General features: G+C 44.9%; 2 protein-coding genes across 6 annotated transcripts in view; one reads left to right on the top strand and one right to left on the bottom strand.

Annotated features, from left to right (window-relative positions):
- The window catches only part of ARHGAP8 (Rho GTPase activating protein 8), a 41,268-nt gene extending 38,457 nt beyond the window's left edge, over nt 1-2,811 (bottom strand). For 2 of the 3 annotated variants that reach the window (XM_083615871.1, XM_083615873.1), the window contains exon 1: nt 2,403-2,811. The gene's annotated coding sequence lies outside the window, so the exon portion shown is untranslated. Of the gene's footprint in view, nt 1-1,449; nt 1,585-2,402 lie in introns of those variants that run through there. The other variant, XM_083615872.1, reaches the window with a different exon arrangement.
- A 2,704-nt stretch (nt 2,812-5,515) lies between these two features.
- The window catches only part of LOC310763563 (uncharacterized protein), a 46,024-nt gene continuing 38,972 nt past the window's right edge, over nt 5,516-12,567 (top strand). For all 3 annotated transcript variants that reach the window (XR_014548643.1, XR_014548645.1, XM_083616071.1), the window contains exons 1-2: nt 5,516-6,133; nt 8,151-8,226. The gene's annotated coding sequence lies outside the window, so the exon portion shown is untranslated. The remainder of the gene's footprint in view (nt 6,134-8,150; nt 8,227-12,567) is intronic.

Genomic DNA, 12,567 nt, shown 5'->3' with positions numbered 1-12,567 from the left:
CTATGTCAGGTTCCTATCGGAAGACCGGACAAATGCTAGAACATTAGCAGCGGCAAAGTTTTTATCGGAGGTTGCAAGAACCAATGATCCCTATATTCTGAACAAAATGCTTGTTTAACCTGGAGGTAGGTTGTATGAATTGTGTATTGCTTTGTAACGATTTGTTGGGTCTCTGGCCCGTAATAAAGATTGTTGTTGTTGTATTTGCTCAGGTAACATATAATTATTTTCTCAGTGCCAAGCTAACTGATAAATATGTGTATGCATTCCGATGTCTTGTTTTTACTTTGAAAACAAGAGCTCGGGGATAACCCAGACTGGGACCATGGCAGTCAAGAAGGAAGGGTTTAACCTTCTTTACCTATAGCACAGTAAAAGCACCCCCCTGAGCTGCTGCTTTTCCTGGGAGAGAAGCAGGTACAACACTCCTATGCTATATTCAGCTATATCTCACCTAAAGCTAAATTGAGTAGGCTGTTCAGTGTTTACAGGCCTTGGGGTTGTTACAGGAGGACAAAGTTTTACCTTTCAAAGTGTCCTTTTTCCTCTTATTCTCAACCCCTTTTTGCCTGCCTAGAACCCTCCTTGACAGGCTCTCCAGTTAGGATCACCACCTACATGGTTCTCCCTTGCAACTCCAAATACGAGTTCACACTGCATGTGATTCCTCATGTGTTTTGTTTACCCAATCACACAAGCAGCACCTGGCCTCTTGGGACGTATGTTTCTTGTGTGGTAAGGAAATCGTGACATCAGAGGAACCAGAAGCCTTTCAGTGTACTGAACTGGTACACAGCAAACACTAAGGTAGTAACAGTGGTGGACTTGGGGCTTTAAAATTTCAGCAGTGTCCTGTGCAATGCCAAAATTTGGCGCGTGCCCTACCTCTTGCCTTCAATTACTCACCACTGTTGCAGTGTTACCTGCGGCACCCTCTCGGCTTGGCACCCAGTGTGGGCAATTGGGTTGCACTCCCCTAAATCCGCCACTGGTGGTAATAAATCAGAGTGGTTTGGGCAAGAATGATGGGTCTTTTGCACAGTTAAGAATTTCAGCAGCCATGCATCATCATGGAGGTCTGACAAACACCACCTCTGTTGAATTTTTCTCATTCACACCACCAGTAAGTGTATACGAAGCCCTGTCCTCCTTTCCATCCAGGCCCTCTAAAATAGACACGAATCTGATTATCAAAGGATCCAACTTCCAAGTAAGTATGCATAGGTTTACAACCTTACAGCACAAACTGAACATATTTAGACAGAAATCTTGCAGGTCAAGGGGACTTATTTGCAAGTAAATTTGGAAGTAAGTCATGTTGAACTCAGTGGGACTTGCTTCTAAGTAAACTTGCATTACAGACAAATTCAGACACTGAGGGAAACACCACTGCAGTTTACCACAACCAAAGGATAAGTCTGCAGTCTTATAGCTCTGATTAGTAGTTACCTGGAAGTTAAGTGCCATTAACTTTGATGCAACTTGCTTCTGAGTACCTTGAGGGCCGCTTACTCTGAAATAACTCCCAAGTAAGTTCAACAGGGCTTATTCTGAAGCAGAGGCCTACAGGATGACAGCCTCGTGGGCTAGTCATATAAATGTTAACTAGTTGACTTTAGTGTGACTTTCTCCTACTTGAAGCCCAGGTTATCCTGAAGGAGATTCCAGAGGGTCAGCTGTGTTTGCCAGAAGGAATGGAGAGCAGTCTGTAGCCGCCCTGGTTGAGTTCTGGGCTGGACCCAGACTTGAGAAGAGACACACGGACATCAACTGGGTTTAAGTTAGCCATAACTCTTATTTTATTCCAATGGTTCTACTCTAAGCAGTCAACCTCCTTGGAGGTGCAATGGCCATCTGTCATGGATGATCTAGCTGAGATTCCTGCCTCGAAGTGGGTTGGACTAGTGGGTTCCAATTCTACCATTCTGTGGTTCTATTGTCCCTAAGGAAGAGCGGAGTTGATTCCCCTCGCTCGTGCGCGCAGCAATTCTCAGCGCGCATCCCGGGTTCGGGAAAAGCCTTTCCCAGAATATTGGAGGACGGGCTCAACCCCAAAGCACAGATTCCTTATAAATTGTGGCGCTGCTGCTCCCAAGACGTTGGCGGCAAAGGCGGCGACCCACATTAAAGCCAGCCTCCTCCTCCCCCCGCAAACAACCACCACCCACTCTCGGTGAGGAAACCCAGGTCAGGTCCCAAGGCCTACGGAGGCCTACAGAGGAGTAAGCCCCGTGCCCTGAGTGGGACTTCCTCCCCGGCCTCCATTCCTACCCCGGGGACTTGGGGCGGGAAGGTCCTCCGCTCGCCCACCTGAGGAGGAGGAGAGCGGGGCGCGCGGCCGCCGTCCCTCCCTCGTCTCCCCGCTTTGGGGGCGCGCGGCAGAGGCGACCCTCCCTGCTCACCTGGCGTCTCCGGCTCCGCGCCTTCCTCTGGCGCCGCTCCTCCTTCCGCCTCTCCCGGGCTGCAGGAACCGGCTGGGACGGGCCTGGTCCCTCGGGCAGGAGGAAGCAGCCTCGCCGCTCCCTTCTGGGGAGGAGGCCCGGCAGCGCCGAAAGAAAGGGAGCTCTTCTTCGCGCCTCAGGGAGGACTCGACTCCTCACCCCTGGGGGGCCTCGCCGCAAAACCCTGCCCGTGGGACTCGCGACCAGGCGCATCTTTGCAGGATAGGAACCACCCCTTTGCAGGATACTTGCTAGAAGCTGCTTGGGGCTCTTCCCCCCTCGATACCCTTCATGTCCTGTGTGCTCCTTGGTCGTGGCCAGGCTCCTTTGGGGACAACAGAATTTACAAGTTACTATAATTCTGATTCTCCATATGTTTTTTTGGGACTACAATTCCCATCATCCCTGACCACTGGTCTTGTTAGCTAGGGATTGTAGCAGGAACCCCCCCACCCCAATCACTCTGTTTGTACAAACTTCACACACACACACTCACACACTACATTTGCCACATTTCTGTTATAAATTCATAGAAAATCAACCATACATCGGATTTGCACTGTTCCATTTTATTTTACTCCATATGACAAGAACTATCAAAGGGGGGTGGCTTGGTCCTGGTCAGCCATAATCCCTTCACCGTCTCAGCACATCCACAGGAGCCCTGCCCAGTTGCTATGCCAACCCTGATGATCCCAGACAGAAGACAATCAAGATCACAAAGAAGTTGCATATGGGAGTGGATTCAGCATGGACTGAAACAAAGGACAATGATCAGATCTTCCCTCTGGGGGCAGGAAACTGCAAACTCCCCTTTGTCTCCTGGAAGTGACTCATGGGGAGGGGGGAAAGGAGGAACTAGCCAGGTGACAAGACACTCAGGTTACCACCAACTCCTCCCTCAACCCCTCCTTTCTGTAATGTATGCATGATGTTTCTGGGGGTGGGCTTGACCTAGAGGAGGGGAATTTCAAAAAGTTTTTATAAGACCTTGCACACTATTTTTCTGGGTCTTTCCTCTCTCTTGCAAGTGAGGGGAACACCCTGTTGCAACAGTTCAATAAAGGCCAAGCCTACAGGCTGCTGTTTTGCTCCAAGTTATCCTGGTTGGTGTCTTTACTTTTTGTCCAAGGGAGCCCTCGGATATTTCCGGCAACAGTATGATGGGAGTTGTAGTCCGAAAACATCTGGAGGGCCCAGTTTGCCTGCGCCTGGATTATTGTGTAGGAAATGCTGCCTTGTTTTTAGGTGGGACAGTTTTGGTTCCAGGTTGTTAGGTACTCAGCCATCGCAGTTCACTGTGATGCCTTTTCTAAAAGGGTCAGTTTCTTTTTCCTGTATCAGCAGTTGTGTTTCGGGGGGGGGGCGCTGTTACAGGATACACTGGAGATGGGTCTGATGAACTAAGATTAAGGGGGCACTATGTATGATTAGCATGTTCTTAATACCAGAATGCCAACAAATACTCCTTGCCAACAAAGGTCCGTAAAGTTAAAGCCATGGTTTTCCCAGGAGTGATGTATGGAAGTGAGAGCTGGACCATAAAGAAGGCTGATCGCCAAAGAATTGATGCTTTTGAATTACGGTGCTGGAGGAGACTCTTGAGAGTCCCATGGACTGCAAGAAGATCAAACCTCTCCATTCTGAAGGAAATCAGCCCTGAGTGCTCACTGGAAGGACAGATCCTGAAGCTGAGGCTCCAATACTTTGGCCACCTCATGAGAAGAGAAGACTCCCTGGAAAAGACCCTGATGTTGGGAAAGATGGAGGGCAGAAGGAGAAGGGGACGACAGAGGACAAGATGGTTGGACAGTGTTCTCAAAGCTACAAACATGAGTCTGACCAAACTGCGGGAGGCCGTGGAAGACAGGAGTGCCTGGCGTGCTCTGGTCCATGGGGTCACGAAGAGTCAGACACGACTAAACGACTAAACAACAACAACAACAAATATCAGAATGAAGTTTATCACAGGTGCACCAGCTGACCCCTCACAGGAAGCAACATGTTTAACATGTTTTGCTGAAAGAAAAATGGCCTCTGCACAGCCACATGCATACCAGCTTCCCAACCTATTCGTTCACAGCATCAAAGAACCAGGCTTTGAGCAAAGTTTCAGCCTTGGGGCCTGTAGGAATTGTAGAGTGTAATTTACTCTGTTAGGGGTGGCAAAGAGGGAAAGTACGACTCTCCAGAGAGGGAGTTTTACCCCCAGAGGTGTCTTGAAACAGAATAAATCAAATAAGCTGTGACATTTTTTAGAACTTATTCTGCTGTGTGTGGTTTTTTCCAGCTGAGAAAAGTCTAGCAAAAGGGTGTAAGAATTTGCCTTACATAATCCACCATTTTGAAAAATCCCCTAGCTGCGTGCATAATAACAAAACACTTAAACATAGGGTGATTCTTATGCGTTGTCACAGCCAGCTCTCCAGGCAGGTAAAGACGGGGTGCTGAGGCCCATGAAGGAGAATTCAAGCAAATTGTCTCCACCCATGCCCACTAGCACCATCAAGTGATAAAGTGCTTGTTGGACTCTGCCCATGAGTGTACATTGGATAGCAAGGTGCAGCGAAGCCACATGTTTGTCACATTCATGCTTTAGTTTATTTATTTAATACCATTTTATATCTTCATAATATCACAGTGAAGTTTAACGCAACAAATACATTAAGGCAGAAACAAGTGCAGGTTCATGAAGCACTAAAAACTCAGCCATATGTGACCTTCGATGAGTTGACACCTCTCAGCTGAATGTGCCTCACTGGGATGGATGTTGTGAGGATAAAATGGGGAGGCCACTTAGAGCTCCTTAGAGAGAAGGTGCAATATAAAATACATAAATAAAAATGTACTTGTGAAAAGGCTTCTTTTCATTTCTATTGACTGAGTGCTACCTTTTTGCTTCATAAACAGAAATGTTTATGAAGTTACATTTTACTAGATTTACTCAAGAAGAAAATTCTGCAGTAGCTAAACTTTAAAAAGGAAAAGCAGCCCAATTAGGCCCAGAGTGTGATGTCTCTTTCTTTTGTCACAAGCTTAGACCCTCTTACCTATTACATACCCTCTTACCAGACCCTCTTACCTATTACATACCCTGAGGAGAATTCTGAGTTCCTCTAAAACTTTGCAGCTTCATTTGCTTTAATTCCCTCAGATGAGCAACATGAGAAGATAAATCTATGTTGTGTTCTCAAAATAGGTTTTATGGGAAAGAATAGGGTAAGCAATAACAAGACAGTAACCCACCAGCAATCTATGCTGATCAATGTAGCCCAAAGCCAACCCCTGCCCGCTGCAAAAAAATAAAATAAAAAATCATTGTGGTGGCTAAGGCAGGACCTTCAGCTTATCTCATGATTTGGCCAGGCCAGCAAGTGACAACAGTTCATTGCTCTTTGGGTCACTGCTGGGCTCATTTCATGGGACTTGTGCATGAAAATACCAATGATGTTTAATTAACTTTGCCTCATATCTCATTCTTTGCACACAGTTAAGCTACAGAGAGAAACTGGTCTTTCTCCTCTCTGTGATCATATAAAATCTTAAGCACGTCATGTAAATGAGCAAAGGTTCCTGTCCAGCTGGTTGGGGAAATGGCAAGGATCCAAGAAGGCCTGCAAGGAGTGATAAAAGAAACTGATTGCAGCCGTCAAATGCAATGCTGTTCATCTTTCCTGCTGGCCCATCAAACAGTAAGTATCCTTTCTGAAAGAAAAGATAAACACAGAATGCTCATATTTTTCCTTTCCCTAAATAGACTTCTGCATGGGCTCACAGGCAGGCGTGCACACACACGCACACCACACACACACACACACACACACATATCCCAGCATCCTGGCACGTGTTGTTATTTGAAGATCCCCAAATGCAGGGGCTTTTTTTTCCTCCTTGAGCAAAGGCAGCTGGTGAACTATAGGAAAAATATTAAAACTTTTCACAGAAAGGGCTTAATCCACAATCTGAAATTCACAGAAGCATTAAGTCATTATTCAAATGAAAAGCTGCATTTGCCCATTAACATATTTTCATCAACCAAAAAGCAAGATGCTGATACGAGGGATGATCTATGCATTCCTATTTATATGGTAATTGACTGGTTAGGGAGTTTTCTCTGTTATTTTCCTAGGATGTGCTACGTGTCAATTAAAACAATGTTTTTAGCTACCGTTCTAATGAAACCAGACATCGTTAAGAAACCATTTCTTATGTGTAACCACTGATGAAGAAGTGGGGGACATCTAAAGTCAAGCATTTTGTGCAACCTTCATAACGATCAGCTTTTGACTTAACTATGAAGGAAAATGGCTAATTATTATTTTTGCCCGGTCAATGTTTTCTGCCTGTCAAATTTGCTGTAAATAAGCATAAGAACATTGTCTCCCCTCCTCTGCATTTACATACTGAGAACATTTATTTCATTGAGAAACCCCCCAACTCCCCCCTCCCACAAAAACAAACAAACCCCCCTCCTATCCAAGATGTAATAGTTCAGTGGCTTGAGTTCTTTTGCTGTTGTCAATCAGGCTTCATTTCAAGAGGGGAAACATCTTTTGAGAACAGATTTGCAAGTGAAATTCCATCATGTTCAAAGCTTTGCTTCAACTCATCATCATGCAAGAGATGAAACATAGCATCCAACATTAATTAAAGTGGGCACATTTTATCAGTGTCATACTACTGAGGAATGTGGCTCAAGCATGACCAGGAGTGATGCGTGGCACAGGGCAAGGAGGATGCCTGGATGCTGCCTCTGAGTGCCCATCCAGGAGTTACTCAGAAATGAAAGGGGTGGGGTACATATCAGGCACAGATCGTCTTCCAGAACTTCTCTGCTGTTGGAAGCCACAGTCTTTTCCTCCTCTTTGCTTCATATGTGGGTACATGTTTCTATCCTATTCTGCATGTATTTTTTTCTAAATAAATAGATTCTACAATAAAACACTACATGCTTCTAAAACACTCTTCACCTATGGAAATTAGAATTAAGTTCTTTTAACTTCACTTAAATAAACAAGACAGAATTATATTATAACTTCTTGTAATGTGGATGAGGTTTCCTATAGTTCATGCTGAAATATGTGCTTAATATGTGAGCCCCAAAGCGGACTAGAAACCCCACTCAATTCTTTGTCTGTCACCTTGCAACGATAAATGAAGCACTCCATTTCTAAGTGGAAAGGTACTGGTACATGTTTTTAATAAAAACCATCACCATTTAAACTTAAAGTACTGATCAATTACATTTCTTGCTGCATTGCCACATATCCAAAACATTATGGCCTGATTTCCATATGCATGCATATCACTTAATATGGGCAAGATGAGGCCATACAAAAGTTCTGTCTGTGATGTAATATCTATGACAGCCCATTCATATGTGCAGATCATCATAAATGCTGCAATCATCCAAATGTGACCAGCTGTGAGCTGTATAGGCCTTGCTATAATGCTACAGCGACCAATCATTTTAAGAGTCACAGCATTTATCTTCCCATGCAATGCAAACAAGTCTAGTCACTTCCAGCGCAGGCGGTGTTTTGATAGACGCAGAAATTTAACCCCAAGAGTTAGGTTAAGGTTTATGCTGTCTTGATATGCATTCTGTCAAATTCCAAGGTGTAGTTGGAACTCAAAATTACTTTAAGTGCTGCTTATTGAGTTTAAACACTGTTCTGTAGACTGGTTTTTTTACTATCCTCATTGCAGCGATGAATGCTGAACAGAAAAACTGACAAACAGATGAAAAGACTAACAGAACCTAGGAGTCAGTGAAAGCAAGCTGGTAATTGATGGTCTGATTGATATACACTTGAGTAGTCCAGGCTGTTAATAGGAACTGCAATCACAACAAATTGGCTTTGTGACCAGCCAAAAATAATCTGCTGGTCTCAGCAAAGCAAGCTCATTGAATTTCCCTCCACATGCCTAGGAACTTGTGCCAAACACAAGTATACATACCAAGAATTGTGGGTGGTTGTTAAAGAAAGTGCAGAGCTGCAAGTCTCGCACACTTATGAGGAAATTATGCCTTTCGCTAAGGTTGTCACCTTTTGTTTCTGGCAGGTTTTGTGCCCTAAAGTGCTGCACATCTGACAGAAATTCAGTAGCTGCAGATTTCCCTGCAGGGATATGCAGGGATGGGGAAAGCTTTCTTTGTTGAACTTCTGCCTGTTGGAACTGCATACTCTACCCTGCCAGAGAGAGGGGTGGTAGTCCCATTCCATTGCACTAAACAGACAACTACTCATTGTGTAACAAGAGCTACTCGGCTAGGGAAAAAACCAACAACCCCTGTGGGAATAGAATGGACAGCAGTTGACAAAAGGTCTGGATGTATGCTGGAAATCTTCAAGAGGGGTGTAAGTGGCATTCCATGGTAGACAGGAAATGGGACTTGTTTTAGTCTGTGGAAGGTGCCATAAACCAGTCTTCTCCAACCTGGTGCTCCCAGATGTTTTGGATGACAGCTCCCACCAGCCCCAGCTAGCATAGCCACTGATCAGGAATGATGCAAGTTGCAGTCTAAAACATCTGGAAGGCACCAGGTTGCTGTAGATAGGGCAGTGGGAAATGCTTAGCTACACTTTGATGTGCTCAGCAGCTGGATGGCATCCAAAACTTGTGGTTTGCCTAAACCACAAGTACCAATTATCAAATATCCAACTGGGAATGGCTGTTTGATGGCAAACATACCGTTTCCCAAGACTTCCCCAGTGGAAGGAGAAACAAGCATGAATGAAAATGAACAGTAGGTTATGACTGTAGCATTATCTTTGCTGCCAACTCTGCTTTGTGATGCCATTCAGTCTGCTTGTTGATTTAGAGCAGTTTCTTCATTTATCAGCAGCAAAGTGCTGTTCACCCTGTTGAGAAGTAACTTGTGCTATTTATGCAAGAATGCAAATGTAGACAGGAACTATTTATCAAGCCAAAATAGTAGCTTTGTTTGGGACCATGGGAGTTGGATATTAGCCACACAACTGTAATTGCAAAAACCCACTGAAGAGCCTGTCTTTTTGAAATGATTGATGTTCATCATAAACCAGCAAAAAAATTTTTTCCTTCCAGTAGCACCTTAAAGACCAACTAAGTTAGTTCTTGGTATGAGCTTTCGTGTGCATGCACACTTCTTCAGATACACTGAAACAGAAGTTGCCAGATCCTTCTATATAGTGAGAAGGTGGGGAGGGGTATTACTCAGAAGGGTGGTGGGAATGGGTGGTTGGCAGATAGCTGTGATGAGCCTGTTGACGACTCTTAACGACTGCAATAGGTCTTACAGGAAAAAGCAAGGGGTGAGAAGGTGAAAATGGCTTTGTCATGTATAAACCAGCAGCTTGAGAAAGCTGGACCAAACCAGACACAGTCAGGAATACCACCCGGTCCCGTGGTCGACAATGTAGCAGCAGGAGAGGAGCATTGAGGGAGTGGGAACTGCAGCAACAGGGTGTGCCATCCACTCGGGGCATAGGTGGGGCTGTGACTCCCCATTCTCCATTCCTTCCTGAAAATGGCTCTCACCTAAATCTAGCTGCTGATGAATACCATAAACCAGGAGCTACAGTTCAACAATATCTGGAGGGACACAGATTAGCCCCCCCGTGTCTTGAATTGAACGTGTGCATTGGGGTAGTGAAGGTGTACTAAGCACTGTTCAAGGCAAGAGGAAGGCTGTTCTGGGTTCACATCCAGGGCTAGGCTGAGATTTGTGGGCCTGCAAAGGAATAGATCTTCACTAGGACCTCTCATTGAGCCAGCAGTTTGAAATACAGTGTCATAAAGAACAACTATGGGCCATCTAGAACCAAGGTTCTTGCAAAAAATGTTGGACTAAGTAGACCTTGGTCGGATCGATGAAGGCACTCCTTGTGTTCTTGAACACATACTCAGGATCTCTTAGCACTTTGTAATTGTGTCTTTAGCTCTGAGAAATCCTGATTATTCACTCCTGCTTTGCAAATTCAAAACATACAAGTAGACCACAGAAGAATTCTAATAAAACCAAAAGCCAAACAAGTAGGCCACCACTAACTTAACACACCAACTGAAATATCTTTTGATGGTACTTTCATTGCACAAACTATTGTGTTCACTGGCAGCTCTTTCAGCCAAAGGAGAGAATGAGCTGGCTTTGAATACGAACTTCCCAGGCTGAACCACAGCATAGGAGGGACACTGGCAGTTCAGCTGCAGTTACCTTGCCTGCACTATCTTTGTGCTGTAGATAAAATAGCTCAGTCTCCAGGGAGTCTTCAATTTTTATACTTCTCCAGCATTACATTCGCTCTAAGAAAGAAAGCAAAGCACGATATACCCTTCTTTCCCATGAGATCACCTTCTGCCAGCACACTCCTGGATGCTATTTTGCTAATAAAATGCTTAGACAATCGTTCTCTTCCAGACCATTCTTGAGCCAGGCTATTCCTCAGTCATGTTTTGATATACACTCATTTCATCCAAAAGGAAGCTGTACACCAGGGATCCAGCCTGTACAATGAGACCATCACACATAGTTTGCTGACAGAGACAGAAGAGGTCACAAAAATCATGTGCAGCTTTACACACCTCATCTCACTTTTTGCATTGCTTCTTCCTGACAGCATTGCTATGCGCAACCAACTTCAAATGGTTCCACAGTTGCAACTTTCACTTGGGTTTGGTTTCCTTTGGAAAGGGGTCACTGGAGGCTTATGGCATTTTGTAAAAATATGACTTTATTGACAAATAGGCAAGTTGAGCATAAACTTAAACAAACCAAAAGACAGCCTAACCTACCGTTCCACTTCAGATTGCAGGTATCCCCAGCCATCTTCTCTCTCCAAAACTGTACTTTTTGTCAGGAGCACAGCCTACCCTCGAGTAGGACCCTGGCAGAGACACACGCCTGACTGGCATGTTCTTTCATCCAGGAGCTTCAAAAACTTTCTTCTGCCTGAACATCACAGCGACCGATGCCAACAGACACCAGCACTCTTAGGGATCCGCAGAGTCTTCGCAGCTTGTGTGACAGACCTCAGCAACTCAGCATTTTGGCTAATCTACTTTATTTAAATATAAACACACACGGAGCACTGCAACATGGCTCCCTCTCTCTATCATCAGACAGCAAAGAGAAAGAACAAAGGACAATAGTCCCACTTCACAGAACACAGTAACACAAACATCCTGTCTCTGCCACTTCCCACTTTGTGTAGTCAAAACATACACCGTCATGTGACAGACAAAAATCCCATGACTGTAGTCATGGAGCAGGAATTCTAACACTTTTGTTCCTGTCACACACCCTTAAGATTGCAGCGTACAGTGGTACCTCTGGATACGAACGGGATCCGTTCCGGAACCCCGTTCGCATCCAGAATCGAACGCAACCCGCATCTGCGTGTGCGCGGATCGCGATTCGCTGCTTCCGCGCATGCGTGTGACATCATTTTGACTGTCTGCGCATGCGCGAGCAACGAAACCCGGAAGTAACGCATTCCGTTACTTCTGGGTCGCCGTGGAGCGCAACCTGAAAGCACTCAACCTGAAGCAACTTCAACCCAAGGTGTGACTGCATTTAACTAGGGAACAGGAAAGGTCTGGTTTTGCCATATTCAGAAGATACAGTGAAGATCCGGCTATGAAAGGAATCATCTAATGATTAGCTTCCATGGAAACACATCATGTAAATATCCCAGGCTGTTATTTGTTAAGTGCCAGAATCTGGCCAGGTTTTGTCCTAAAGCAACCCACACTGATAGCTCTATTCACATAAATGTGATAGTAAAACCCATTACAATATAATATCACCTATTGAAGCACCCTTAGTAGAAATGACTGAGGGATTGCTTCAACGTGCCTCATTTAGAATACCTGCTACACTAAGTAGGCTGGACCACTCTCCTTTTGTACTCTGGAATAATTTATACAACCAGTAGAATCCAATCTTTTTTGGACAGTACTGCTTCAGGAGAGGCTATTAAATGTACCCCCACATCAAAACCTTGTTGGCAGAAAACTTACTTGCTGGGGAGAAAGTTGAGCTTAATTTCACTCAGTGAGATGCACACACAGTGGGAGCAATGGATGTGGCACACTCTTTGGAGGCCAGATCTGCTGCTTCCTCCGCAGCCTCCCTCCCAAT

This window comes from Podarcis filfolensis (assembly GCF_964270895.1).
Source record: "Podarcis filfolensis genome assembly, chromosome: 5".
Taxonomy (NCBI): Eukaryota; Metazoa; Chordata; class Lepidosauria; order Squamata; family Lacertidae; genus Podarcis; species Podarcis filfolensis.
This window is presented reverse-complemented; position numbering and strand designations above follow the sequence as displayed.